The following is a 15,127-nucleotide window of genomic DNA, read 5'->3' as shown; positions in this document are numbered from 1 at the left end:
TGTTTTGTAGCTAATGCAATCATGATTCTAATTGTGTTCAACTTAGCTACAAGTGCAAATGTATATTCATAATGAATTCCCTCTATTTGTGAATAACTTTTTGCAACCAATCTAGCTTTATATTTATCAATACTTCCATCAATATTAAAGTTGGATTTATACAACTATGTGCGTCCAATGTGAACTTTATTTTTACGCAATTTTGTTAATTCCCATGTATCATTATTCATTAGAGTTATATTCTTCATTGATTACATCTCTCCATTCTTTATATTCTTTAGATTCTTCATAACTTGAAGGATCTACAACATTCATTACAAGAGACATTAATGCACAATCTTCATATCTTATATGTGTCTGAATTTGACATGATGACCTACTTGGAGTTTTACTGCTTTCATCTTTCTTTCTTCTTTGTGGAGTCTCCTCTCCTCTTGTTGGAGTGTCATGACTACTTGATTCTCCTTGCTCTTGAACCCGTACCTGTTCATGTTCTTGTTCTTTTTCTTTTTCAACACTTGTATCTATTTTGACATAATCATCAATATCCTGTCATACACTAGTATCATTCATTTTTTCACCTTCATCTACATTCTCATGAAACACCACATCCCTACTTGCAAGCAATATATGAGAACTAGGATCAAACAACTTGTATGTTTTTTTATCACCACAATAACCAATAAATGTGCACTTGATTGACTTTGTATCAAGTTTTCTTCTTTCATCTTTTGGAATATGAGGAAATCCCTTGCATCCAAAAACTATTAAATGACTCACTTTTGGTTTATACCCATAAAATGCTTCAAAAGGTGTTTTAAGACCTAAAATTTAGGGTTGGACTCCGATTTTTCAAATAAACTGCAGTATTAATGGCTTTAGCCAAAAAACCATTAGAAACATTTTTACCTTGAAGCATACTATGTGCACATTCTACTAGTGTTATGTTTTTCCTCTTAGCAACTCCATTTTGCTGAGGTGTAGGTGGCACTGTAAATTATTGTAGAATCCCATTGTTTTTACAACATTGATTAAATTCTCTTGATTTATATTCTCCACCTTGATCAGATATGAGAATTTTGATGCACTTGTGAGTTTGTTTTTCCACCATATTTTAAACTCTTTAAAAAAAGTACTAAAAAACACCACTCTTCTTTCTTATGAAATATACCCATGTATATCTAGATCTATCATCAACAAAAATAAGAAAATACCATGCTCCACCAATATATCTAGTTTTCATAGGCCCACATACATCAATATGAATTAATTCAAGTATTTTTCCTCTTTCAACGTCAACAATGCTATGGTTATTTTTCTCAGCTACCCCATTCTGCTGTGGGTTGTGGGGTGTTGTCAGTTCCATTCAATTTCCTTCTTTCACACAAAAATCCTTGAAGCCATTTGAAACATACTCACCTCCATTGTCACTCCTTAGATCCTTCACCTTCTTGTCAGTCTCTTTCTCAACTAGTGTCTTGAATTCTACAAAATTTGAGAATATCTCATCCTTCTTCCACATGAATAAGGTCCAAGACTTCCTAATACTTATGTCTGGTAGTGGAGGCTATTGAGAAAGGCCCACAAACATCAGGGTGGATTCTTTCCAAGGAATGTGGATTTCACATACTTCCCCAAGGTACAACCTTTGAAAACATCATGTTGCTGAAGTACTCCTTTCAGGAGGCCAGTGGTTATTTGTTACATAATTTCTAGGGCACCATGATGCAAATGTCTCAATCTCATATGCCAAATTTCACTGATGTCGCGACTCTGCACTTTATTTGCCTTAGTGCCTGATGCAACACAATAGTCCACATCCAACTTTTATAGGTTCTTCACCCGAACCTCGATCTGCTTCACCTATCTAGTGGCTATGTGTCTCAATAATGCTTTCCCTTTGCTGAAGATCACATCATAACCATGGTCTTCAAAAACTGCAACAGGGATGAGATTATTCTTTAGGCATGGAAAAAACATGACATCTTTGAGGTGAAGAGGGGATCTCGGCTCCCTCTGAAAGGTGACTGTACCAATCCCGGTATCAATGTGCCTTCCATCATCCCCCAACTCAATATGCATATGGAGATCTTTCTCCTCCAGGTCAATGAAAAAATCTCTACACCCTGTCATGTGGAACAAGGCACCCAAATCCAAGTACCACGCACTCCCCATCATAGAGTTGGCCATGCATGCGATAAGGGTGAAGTTTGGATCAAACTATGAAGCCAATGCCTCACCTGCTCCTCCTCCTAATTTCTTCGCGCTTAACTTTGTGTGGACACTTTGTAGCATAATGCCCAAATTCATGACAATTGAAGCTTTTTCTTTTAGACAAGTCTTTCTTCATTCCCCTAGGCTAGATTCAGGTTGGTTTGATATTTCTTCCCTTTGCCCTTCTTTCCCTTTCCAACCAATGCAAAATTTTCTTCATCCTCTACTTTGGATGAAGTTCCATCCTGATTATTTCTCCTGAACTCTTCTTGTACCAAGTCGGACCACAACCTTTCCCACTTCAGTAAATTTTCCCTTCCATTTACAGAGTCCTAGTATTTGTGCCAAGATTTTGGAAGGCCTAGAAGAGCTAGGCTCACCAGGCCCTCTTCTACAAAAATCACACCAACCCCTCCAAGCTTATCCCAAACTTGTGTAAATTTTGTGAGATATTGTGGAATAATATCATTCTTTTGCATCTTAATGTTTCAAAGTTTGTCTTTGAGGGCCAATTTTCTATGATCACTGTTATTCTTGAACAACTCTGTCACTGCCTTCCACATTGTGAAAGGAGTTGCTTTTCCATGGATATTTGAGACAATGTGGTCTTGCACTCCCTCCAAGATTATTCTCCTCACCTTGGATACATCTTTCTTCCAATGAGACAGGTTATGTGCATCAGATGCATGTGCTTTTGCAATATCTACCTTGACATATTCTAGCAATCCATTGTCATCAAGCACCACCTCCATGTGATCCTTCCATGTAATTAAATTTGAGCTACCTTCCAAGGCATACTCTAAGCTCAGCTAGTTGAAGGTCATCTTCCCTATCCTGAAGAAATTCTACTACACTAAAACTGCAAATTCAAACCTCCTGAGGAACAACTTCTAAATTCTCATTCTAATGTGAATCTTGCTCTGATACCTAGTAGAAAAATGATGTAGAATTGCAACTGCTCAAGAAGTTTTATCTAAAATCAAGAGACACAATCCCACTCTACTAATATGTGGAATTTAATTCACAATTTAGAACAACAATTTGATACATGCAATAAGAAATAACACACATGCACAATATTTTTCTAGGGGAAAACAACTGCTAAAAATGATCTGAATTTAAACAGGAACGCAACAAATTACAGATATAACTATAAATACAAAAAAGTATCATAAATAACACTTCCTTTGATTAATATCAAATAATGAAATATGCTTACAAACAATATGGAAATAAGACAAGCTCGACGATGGTAACTTATCTCTGAGAAGAGATGTGGTGGCTACATGCCTATGAACTGCATTACAATGAGGCTCAAGGGCCATTTTATTATTGAACAATAAGAGTGAACCCTAAACAACCAAAACCCTAACTCGAGGAGATGTAACACCAAGAGTTTATGGGCCCCGTTGGGGTTAGCTGGACAACCAACTTCCCAGGGTTGTGACTTGGTCATATTATCTCCATTTGATGCACATAATACCCCATTGGAAAGATCTATCTGAGGACTACAACAAAAAATATGATTTTATCAAAAAACTAGTAATGGTAGATTGCCCAAAAAAAATCGTTTAGGGCCTCAAAATGGCTCTGGAAGTTTAGGACCTGAAAAACTACTAAAAATAGTAAACTATGCTACAATTAAGGAAATTGAAAAACTGAAAGAAACAATGTTGGGGTTCCAAGTGGAATTGGCGAGTGGCCATCAATATCCACTTGGGTCAAAAAATCCTTTAAGCCTGTTTGCATTAATCATATGAATAAAGATATATTACAATTGCTTGCTTTCTCTGAGCACAACCCATAAATGAATAACCTATCTCTCTACTCATTGAGAAGTTCTAATCGAGACTTAGTCAAATTTTAACTAAGCTTGAGTTGTTATTTCCTTGCGCAATTCCTAGAGAATTAGGCCCTATTTTTAGGAATTATTCTCCAAATTGATTGTGAAATTCCCAAGGTTGATCATCTAGTTGCATGCAACACCTGTACACTAAGAACTAGTCTACAATTGATGTTACATTGCCTTGGAATCTCCACCACAACTGAGGAACTTGAATTCTCTACATGCACTAGCTATTTTGGGTTGATTGACCAATTAATTGGATGATCACTGAGTTAGATTGTTGTCCCACAATTGACCTTCCACTAGTTCCTACAACTGTTAGAACTAGTTTAACTGAACACAACTTGAAATAAATGACCTTGCTTGCTACAAATTAGTAATCACGCATGCTTAACTAAACTCCAAGCCCTCTAACTCGAATTTACTAAGTAAACTAAGTGACATAAGCCATGTCACATAAGTTAAATGCATCCAAGTTGTCTCTTGATGTGGAAATTCATATTTTCTCAATTTGACCAAGGATAAATCAACTTGAGACTTTCTTGTTGCACTTCTCAACAGGTAGAGATTGAATCTCTATGGAGCATACTGGAATTTTCATAGTAGTATTCACAAATCAAGGGTTCATATTTATCTCCAAATTAGTTATGATCTTTTAATTAATTTATCTCAAATGAATTAATTTTAAAAATGTCGTATCAAGAACTCTCATGTTGATTACATGGCATTGATAAGTCAAGGTATTGGCCCATGATATTATAATAAAACATATTCACAGATTAATAATTTCCTTGGTAAAGTGAGGGTGAATATTCATGATTAAGAATATTGTTTAACTCATATATTAATTCTTTTTATAATTAATAATGCTAATAATAATTAAAAAAAAAAATTTAGTTAATTTTTAAGATATTTTTTTAACTTGAACAATGTTTGATGTATCGTGGCCATTTAATTTATATGGTTACACTAGTTAACAATTAAATTAAAATTCCAAAACAAACATGTTTTATTCCAAAATAAACATGTCTATCAACATAACTATTTATTTATATATAATTGAGTGTAAATTAAATTTATTCATAGTGGAATATTATTAGAAGTATACTTTTAAATATGGTTTTTATGTTTAATATCTATTAATAAAATTATAGCTTAAACTTTGATAATCACTAAATTATATATATAATTTCAGCGGGTAAAACAACTACAACTATATATTATTTCTCCAGTAAGCTAATCTTAGAAATAGTTGTTCCATGTGCTAAAATAGTGGTAGTTATTTTACCTCGTGAAATAATAATAGTAGTATGTATATACCGCTATTACTAATTCTACTAAATAAAATGTAATTTCTGTTAAAAAAAAGAAAAAAGAAAAATAAAATATATTAATTAGATGTGTTATATTAGTTAAAAATAAAATTATTAAAAAAGTAGAATTATATATATATATATATATATATAGATAATTTCACCAGGTAAAATAATTACCCCTATATATTATTTGTTTAGTAAGGTAATCTTGGAAATAGTTGTTCTATGTGCTAAAATAGTGGTAGTTGTTTTACTTAGTGAAATAATAATAGTAGTATGTATATACTGCTATTACTAATTCCACTAAATAAAATGTAATTTTTGTTAAAAAAAAAAAGTATTAATTAGATGTGTTATATTAATTAAAAATAAAATTATAAAAAATAGAATTATTATAAAAAAAAGTTAAATTATATATATATATATATATATTATATATATTATATATATATATATATATATATATATATATATATATATATATATATATAGATAGTGATATATATATATTGTTAGAATTTTTAAATAGGATTAGAATTTCATTATAACTCAAAATCATATTTACATTAAATATTGTTTTTAAATATTTATTTAATTTTAAATATGTTTATATTTTTAAAAGTTACTTATGTATTATTATATTTAGATTATATATGATTTTTAAAATATCCTATTAGTATGTACATTAATTTGATCCATCAAACATGTGTTAAACATCATTATTGATGAAAGGAAAGGTTAAACAACTTACCTCATCTGTGTATAAGGGCTCTACACTCATGAGTATTTGAACATGGTTTTTTCACATGGAAATACCTCACCCCAACAACTATGTGATGGTTTTTTTATATGGAAATACCTCACCCCAACAACTATGTGATTGCATGATTGATACACCCATGTTTCCATTTTTAATCATCATATTTTCAAGCAATGTGTGCAAGTTAATGATAACTTTTCTTTGTCTATAGGTTAAATTCCGTCTTTTGTTTACCAAAAAGTTAGAGTAATTTAAAAATTATCCATTACCACATATGAAACAGACAAAATATCTATATAAAACATCTTAAAACTCCTAGTTGATATTGTTGAAAATAGTTATACACCAAATCATAGTGTGTTCCCCCATTTTAATGTGAAACTCATCCCCTCACCCAGAATGTAGACAAAAAAATAACTTTAATCATAATGGATTAAGACATTTGTTATTTAATGTTTCCATACTCAATTGCAGATCAGATCCCTTGATTATCAACCTTAACATTTAAAACTCAATAATATTTTTTTTCTAAAATTTATATACAATTTTTAATTTCCATTAATATTTTAAAAATATTATATATTTATTTTTTTCCCAAAACATATCAAATAAAAATTAATATTTAATTTTAAACAAATTTAATAACCATAAAAATACATTCTAATTAAAAATTTCAAAATAGAATTTTCTACCCTAAAATTTTAATAAAATAACCAACTTTCATAATCACGTCTAATTTTCCTTCTCTCACAATCTTAGCCATAGAACGTGCGTATAGGATTTCGTTAAGAGGAGGTTTCTTAAAGCCTCTTGAATTCAGGGAGTGAATCATCGACTTGGATTGACTTCTTCCGAACCTTTTTAGATGTTTATTAATGATTTATTTTTTAAATGTTTCAAAGCCTTTCATAGTGCATCAAATGCTTTTTTAAATAAGTTTTTAATAATATAATAATATATTTTCTTTTATGTTTTTATGATATATTAGTTTTTTAATTATTTATTGCATTTAGCCTTTTTTAAGTTATAAAGAGGATTGAAATTTGGTTAGTGTATCACCTATTTAGAAAGTATTGCTGAAAGTTCTATACAATGGAATTTAAAGGCAGTTCTATAAAGGAGAGAGATGGGATATAAAGGAAAGAGTAAGTGAGGAAAGAAATAGAGAGGAATTATAAGAAAGAAGAAAACTATAAATATTAAATTGAGTTTATGAGAGGAAAATTGAAAAGATTTTGTGAGATTACAATTTAATGTTTTTGTCATCAAAGGTCATGTTTTTTTAAGTAGTTAGTTCTTTAATGTATTTTGAGATGTTTCGGATTGGTGATATTATCATTTTCAATATGATGTCATTTCAATTTCATTATATTAAATATATATTTTTGCATATTATAGAAAGTTATAAATTTAAATTTAAATTTAAACTTAAATATCAAAGATTAATATTCAAAATAATAGCTTGAAGATTGCATTCCAAATACTGCAATTTATATACAAAGTTTGCTGGAGATTCAACAGTGAATCCACCAACTACTAATGACTCCTGCCAACTTTTAATTATAAACTTTCTACTGCTTGTATTTTTCTGACTAGGGAACAATCATTGTGATCAACCACCTATACTTCACCGACATGTGAACAATCATGCTTATTTTAAAACCTCCCCTTAATCATGATCTCTATGTTAACTCGCCTATTATTCTAAGTCTCGACTAGGCTTACAACATAATTTGGATTTTCTTCAACACACAAGGTTTAGTTCTACAAATTTCAAATTCAGTGTTTCCAAGAGGCTTGGTGAATATGTCAGCGATATTTTCATTTGTAGTACAATATGTTAAGTCAAATTATTTTGATTCCCCTTTTTCTCATACAAAATGATGTGTTTCTATATGCTTTGACCCTGCATGATATACATGATAGCTTTCTAATTGGATAGCTTTGATTGTCACATCTGATTACTATAGGTTCTTGTTGTATTTCTCCAACATTTTCAAGTATCCTTCTAAGCCATATTGCTTCACAAGTAGCACTGCTTAATGCTTTATACTCAACTTTAGTGGATGACAAGGAAATGATTGGTTTTTTCTTACTGCTCCATGACATCACTCCTCAACCTATATTGAACACGTATCCAGTAGTAAATTTCCTATCATCTGGATTTCCAGCCCAGTCAAAATCAGAATAACTTGCCAACTCAACATCAAATTAATCAGTATACATAATACCAAAATTAAGTGCTCCTTTCAGATATCGAAGGACTTTCTTTACTTCTTTCTAGTGGCTTTCACAAGGCTTATCCATGAGCTGACTAAGTATGCTGACAAAATATGCTATATCTGGCCTGGTAGTGGTGAGGTAGTTCAAACTTCCGACCAATTGACGATACAAGGTTCCATTCACCTCTTTGGTTCCATCATCACTATACAATTCAACATTCTATTATAAAGGAGTAGATACTACCTTGCATTCAATCATATTGAACCTTTTAAGGATTTCCCTTATATATTTTCTTCATGTGATTAGTGTCTTACTAGATTCCCTGTAAACTTCAAGATCTAAAGAATAATGCAATTCACCAAGGTCCTTCGTCTCAAATACCTATGACAAATGAATTTTAATTTCTTCAATCAACTTGGATGCATTGCTTATATGATAATATCATCAACATATACATATATCAAAGAAACATTCCCATATTCATCTTTCTTGGTGTATAGATTAGGATCATTTTTGCTTCTCATAAAACCTTTCTCATAGAAGAAACAATCAATTTTCAGATACCAAAATCTTGTGCTTGTTTCAAACCATATAAAGCTTTCTTTAACCTGCAAGCAAGATGCTCCTGCTCCTATTTTAGAAACCCTTTAGGCTAAACCAAATAAACTTATTCTTTTAACTCACCATTAAAAAAAGAAAATTTGACACCTAAGTAATGCATTTTCCAATTATGTTTTGCAGCTAATGTACTCATGATTCTAATTGTGTTCAACTTAGCTACAGGTGCAAAAGTATCTTCATAATCAATTACCTCTTTTTGTGAATAACCTTTTGCAACCAATCTAGCTTTATATTTATCAATGCTTCCATCAACATTAAACTTGGATCTATACAATCATTTGCATCCCATGCGAACTTTATTTTTAAGCAATTCTGTTAATTACCATGCATCATTCTTCATTATAGATTTATATTCTTCATTCACTGCATCTCGCCATTCTTTATATTCTTTAGCTTCTTCATAACTTGAAGGTTCAACAAAATTCATTGCAAGAGACATTAATTCACAATATTTATATCTTATAGGTTCTTAATTTGACATGATGAAATTAGTGGAATTTTATTGCTTTCATATTTCTTTCTACTTTGTGGAGTCTCCTCTCCTCTTGTTGGAGTGTCATGACTGCTTGATGCTCCTTGCTCTTAAACCTGTACATGTTCCTACGCTTGTTCTTGTTCTTGTTCAACACTTGTATATATTTTGATATAATCATTAATATCATGCAATACACTAGTATTATTCATTTTTTCACTTCATCTGCATTCTCATGAAACACCGCATCCCTACTTGAAAGCAATCTATAGGAACTAGGATCAAACAACTTGTATGCTTTTCTACCATCACAATAACCAATAAATGTGCACTTGATTGAATTTGCATCAAATTTTCTTTTTTCATCTTTTGGAATATGAGCAAATGCCTTGGATCCAAAAACTCTTAAATGACTCACTTTTGGTTTATACCCATAAAATTCTTCAAAAGGTGTTTTAAGATCTAAACTTTTGGTTGGACTCCTATTTTTCAAATAAACTATAGTATTAATTGCTTCAACCCAAAAACCATTAGAAACATTTTTACCTGAAGCATACTATGTGCACATTCTACTAGTGTTCTATTTTTCCTCTCAGTAACTCCATTTTGCTGAGGTGTATGTGGCACTGTAAGTTATTGTAGAATCTCATTATTTTTACAATATTGATTAAATTCTCTTTATTTGTATTCTCCGCCTTGATCAGATTTGAGAATTTTGATGCACTTGTTAGTTTGTTTTTCCACCATATTTTTGAACTCTTTAAAGTACTCAAAAACATCACTCTTCTTTCTTATGAAATAGACCCAAGTATATCTAGATCTATCATCAACAAAAATAAGAAAATACCATGCTCCACCAAGTGATATAGTTTGCATAGGTCCACATACATCAATATGAATTAATTCAAGTATTTTTCCTCTATCATTTTGCTTTATGTACAGGAAATTCCTCTCTCAGTTGCTTTCCAAGTGCACATGCTTCACATTCAACATGATCATTCTTCATAATAGGAATACCTTCAACCATTGTTTTCTTTTGAAGTAACATTAAATCATTGTGATTTAAATGCCCATACCTTTGATGCCATAACTCTACTATTGACATTGTTGTAGATGCCAACGCTTGATGACTTGTCCTAGTCACATCTAGCTTATACAAACCTCCAAGTCTGGTACCTGTGGCAATAAAATTGTAGTGATATTGAATGTCTTTAACAACACATTGCGATTTAACAAATTTCACCTTCAAATCTTGGTCAACAACAACAACAATAATAATAATAATAATAATAAATCTTTTTGATACCAAGAACATACATCACATTATGGATGTGTCTCTCTTGTCCATTAGGAAAATTCACACCTATTACTCCATAACCTTGAACTTTAAGTGATTTGTTATCTCCTAGATAAACATATGTTACATCAATGTTCTCATAATATTCATAAAACAAATCTACAAGCCATATGGGGTGATGCATTAGAATCAATGAACCAAACTTCACATCATCAATTTTTGTAGACAATGCTGCATCAGAAACAAACAATCTAAGATTTTGAAATCCATCATTGATTGAGGTGTCTTTATCCACAAAATTTCCATTGTGCCTTATGTTTCTTTGTTTAGACTCATTATATTTTATTTTATAGCAACCTTTAGAATGATGACCAAGTTTACCACAATAATAACAATCATTATTTCTCTTATCATGAGTTGGAAATTTAGATTGTGCCATACCTTTATGTTTTGCTTGAAACTTGCCTCCTTTGTTCTTTTCCCATGGATTTAATTATATTGTTTTTTACCCTAGTCTACCAATGCCAAATATGAAATACTAGATCCCAAATTAAAGGTATTCATCCTCTCTTCCTCTTGTAGAAAAATTTGTGTCAATTCATCAAATGTAGGGGGCTTCTTTCTAGCTAAAAGAGCTGAAACACAAGTTTGATAATGCTTCACAAAGCCATTTAATGTGATGGTAACCAAGTAAGTACTTGACACCTTTTTACCAATATCTCCTAACTTATCACTTAAATCTTTGATACAAGACATGAAATTGCTTATATTTTCATTTTCTTTCAATTTTATAGACAAAAGCTTAGTCTTAAAAAATAAGATTTAGTTTGTATTTGTTGTTTCATACAAAATTTTTGAGCATATCCCATGTTTCTTTGGATGTCTTGCAATCTCTGATGTGAGGAATAATGTTGTCCTTTACAAACATTCGCAATAACACCTTTGATTTCATCTCTTGTTTCTCCAATCTAGAACAAAAGCCGCAATAGTGGGTTTGGGTTCATCCCCACTCACAATTGACCACAAATTATAACCCTCAACAATTGTCAACAACTTGAATTTTCAATTCACATAATTTCCTCCATCAAGTTTAGGGGATTCATTCAAATAAGTATCAGCTAAATTTCCCAATCTCAGATAAAAACCAAATACCCAATACCAAATAATCCTATATCCAAACACCAAATATAAGAAATACTTTCATGGCACACTTTTAATACCCAATACCAAATAACCCTAGATCCAAACACCAAAGATAAAAAAAATACTTTCACCACACACTTTTACCGCATCATAAAAATTTCTACCAACAACCTTTTTTATTTATTTAAAAATCCTTTCACCACTTAAAAAAGGCAACTATTTTAAAAATCCTTCTCTCTCCTTTAAACTCAAGCAATTTACCTTCCATTAAAAAACAAACTCAAATAAATTATTTTCACCATTAGGAAAGCACCCGACTCATTTGTTTTTAAATAACATCACCACACAATTTGGGCTCTTTTGATACCAATATAATTCCTTCTCAATAAGTAAAACCTTATATTAGAACAAAAGACTTAATCCACATGTTCATACCAAGTTTTAATATTAGAAACAAAAAGCTCTCTTCACTAATGGACTAGTCTCCTTCAACGATGTCCAAAACCCATATACTTTCTTCATTCCAATGAACAGTGGCTATGGCTACCCAATCAGTTCGCATTTTAGCACTATATCACACTCAGATTTCAAACTTTTCAAATTTCAACTAGTCAAGACAGTCAGCGATTTGCAGACAATGACTCCTTAACAACGACGATGGCTTTGTAAAACTTTACCAAACCTCCCACGCAGTGCTCACACAAGAATCTATGTCGCTTTCACGCAACAACATCTACCACAGGTCTCATGCTCTTTGAACATTGATTCACCAAACCTCCCATGCAGTTCTCAGACTTCACAAAGGCTTCACAACCTTGTTTTGATACTGTATCAGAGATGAACACTCAAAACAACAGCTTGAAGATTGCATTTCCAATACTGCAATTTATACACGAAGTTCGTGGGAGATTCAACAATGAATCCACTTATCAGTGTCTCTTGCCAACTATTAATTACAGAGTTGTTTTTAGTGCCAGTTTTTAGAAGTTTTTCCGGTAGATTTTCCGCTCTAATTTCTCTTAAATCTGGCATGAATTCATTGAAATCGCAAGATTGATGGGTAAATCTTGCACAATAAAAAGTGCCTTGGGGGTTTTTCATGGTGCTAAATCCATATATACAGTAAAAAAGCTAGTTCACCTCAAATTTTTCCACTTGATTCTGGCACACCGAAAACTCCAAAAAATCGCACTATAGACAACTCCATTAATTACAAGCATTCTACTCTCTATACTATCGACATGTGTACAGTCATAATTAACTAAATGTAAAAAAGTTAATATTATAAGTTTTGAGTAAATTTTTTTAATTTTTTTTTATATTTTTAATTAAAATTTTATTTATATTTATAAAAAATAAAATAATATATAAACATTTTTTTGGTATTAAATTAAAATTATTAAGTAATTTCAACAAATTGTTTTTGTTCTAGGATTCACATCAATAACCATCATTTCACAATATAAAAGTTGTGAAGATAAATATTAATGATAATAAACTGAATTGGCTACATATATAGTCAAATTCATTATTATTTTATAGATTCAAAGATTTGTTTTATTTTTCTGGGTTAGCTGATCCAAGGGTTTGAACCCAAAAAATCATAAGACATAATTCTTCCTTGTCAAGATGATTTTAGATCGAGCTATTGATATGAATTTAAAAAACTTTTAATTTAAAATGCTAAAATATATTATTATTATTATTATTTTATAATATGCATATAATGTCCTTGTATTAAGGCAAAATGATGACATATGTTTAAAAAACTAAATTCAACTATTTTGTATTTGTTTTAATAGTGTCCAATTCAACTTTATCCTTTCCATGTATTTATTTGTAAACATTGAACTGTGTCGTCATGTAGCTAATCCCTATTAAAGTAGGGAATATATTGTTTTATTTGCAAGTCAAAAAGTGTTTTTAATTTTGCATCTTATTCTTATTGATAGGTGAAAAAAAATCACCAATGCAAAATATAATATGTGTTTTTTTTAATGTAATTTATTTTTAAAATATATAAACAAAAAAATTACATTTAAAAAAATATATTTATTTTTAAAATATATAAACAAATCTCCAATGGGGTGTAATAACTTCAATAATTGAGGTCATTAATTAAGAATGGGGTTTTCATATCCCACTTGTTCATTACAGAAAATGACATAGCACATGGAGGCCAGCTTACATGATTGAGAGGTCAGCTCGCATGCCTTGGCCAACTTTCATCCTTGGATTTCAAATACTTGCATGTTGTTACAGTCGGGGTGGCAAAGTGTAGTGGCGCAGAGAGGAGAGGGTGAGGCATTCTCCTCCCCTCGCGCCCTTGGCTTTCTTGTTATGTTTATTGATGTTTGGCTTATAGTGGAGGGTGAGGTTCTTACCTATCATTGTGGTGGTATTGGTGATTTGTGGTCGAAGGTCTCGAGGGTGGCGAGTCTACTTTTTGTAGAGACAACCAGTGGTTTTTCGTTCCAAGACTTGAGGGTGGTGAGTTTGCACTTGGTGTTGAGGAATTTTTTCTCATGGAAGGGCTTTGTTATGTTGTGGATGGTGGAGAGTATATCTCAACATGCCTTGTATACCAGTTAAATGTTCTTCATACTTTTCTTGCATAATTCTAAACATGGCCCGAACTTTGAACTGGTGGTCATCCTTTCAACTTCGACACCCTTGGTTCTTGACTCAACAGGTATTTCATTCATCTGACCCATCTTGGTTTGTGGATGTTGGTACCCTGGAAACTTTTCCATCTCATATTAGGGTTAATATTTATGAATTAAATTGTTGGTCAACTCATCACTTGAGTGTTTTCAGTTACCCTGTCCCTTGTAAACCTGTGTTATTTCATATTTGGGAATATTGGGCTTGTGCTAGTTTTGGTTCTATCTGTTTCAGTATGTTTTCAATTTTCGTCACATGGTCACTTCATCCACTACAACTCCTTTATAGTTCTTATCTCTGGGTTGGTTTAAGTTTTGGAGCAGTAAGTGTCCACTTTTTGCATTGGTTTTCCTTTCTGATTATTAGGGTTGTCGCTATCTTCTGGTTCATTGTTGTCAACAGTTATCCTCAATTGTATTCAGGCCCTAATTTTGTTGTGGCGTGTTGGGTGGACAACTTGATCTTATTTTGTGTGTCTAGTTCCATTCCTTGGCTTCCTCTCTCTGTTTCTCTAGTTAGTCTCACTCCTATACTTGGAGGTATTTTATTCCCATATACCATGGCCCCCCTG

This window comes from Pinus tabuliformis, chromosome 1_1 (genome assembly GCF_031772625.1).
Source record: "Pinus tabuliformis cultivar Carrire ecotype Pingquan chromosome 1_1, CPIR1, whole genome shotgun sequence".
NCBI classification, from domain to species: Eukaryota; Viridiplantae; Streptophyta; class Pinopsida; order Pinales; family Pinaceae; genus Pinus; species Pinus tabuliformis.
The sequence above is the reverse complement of the archived record's forward strand: the minus strand, read 5'-3'. Positions refer to the sequence as shown.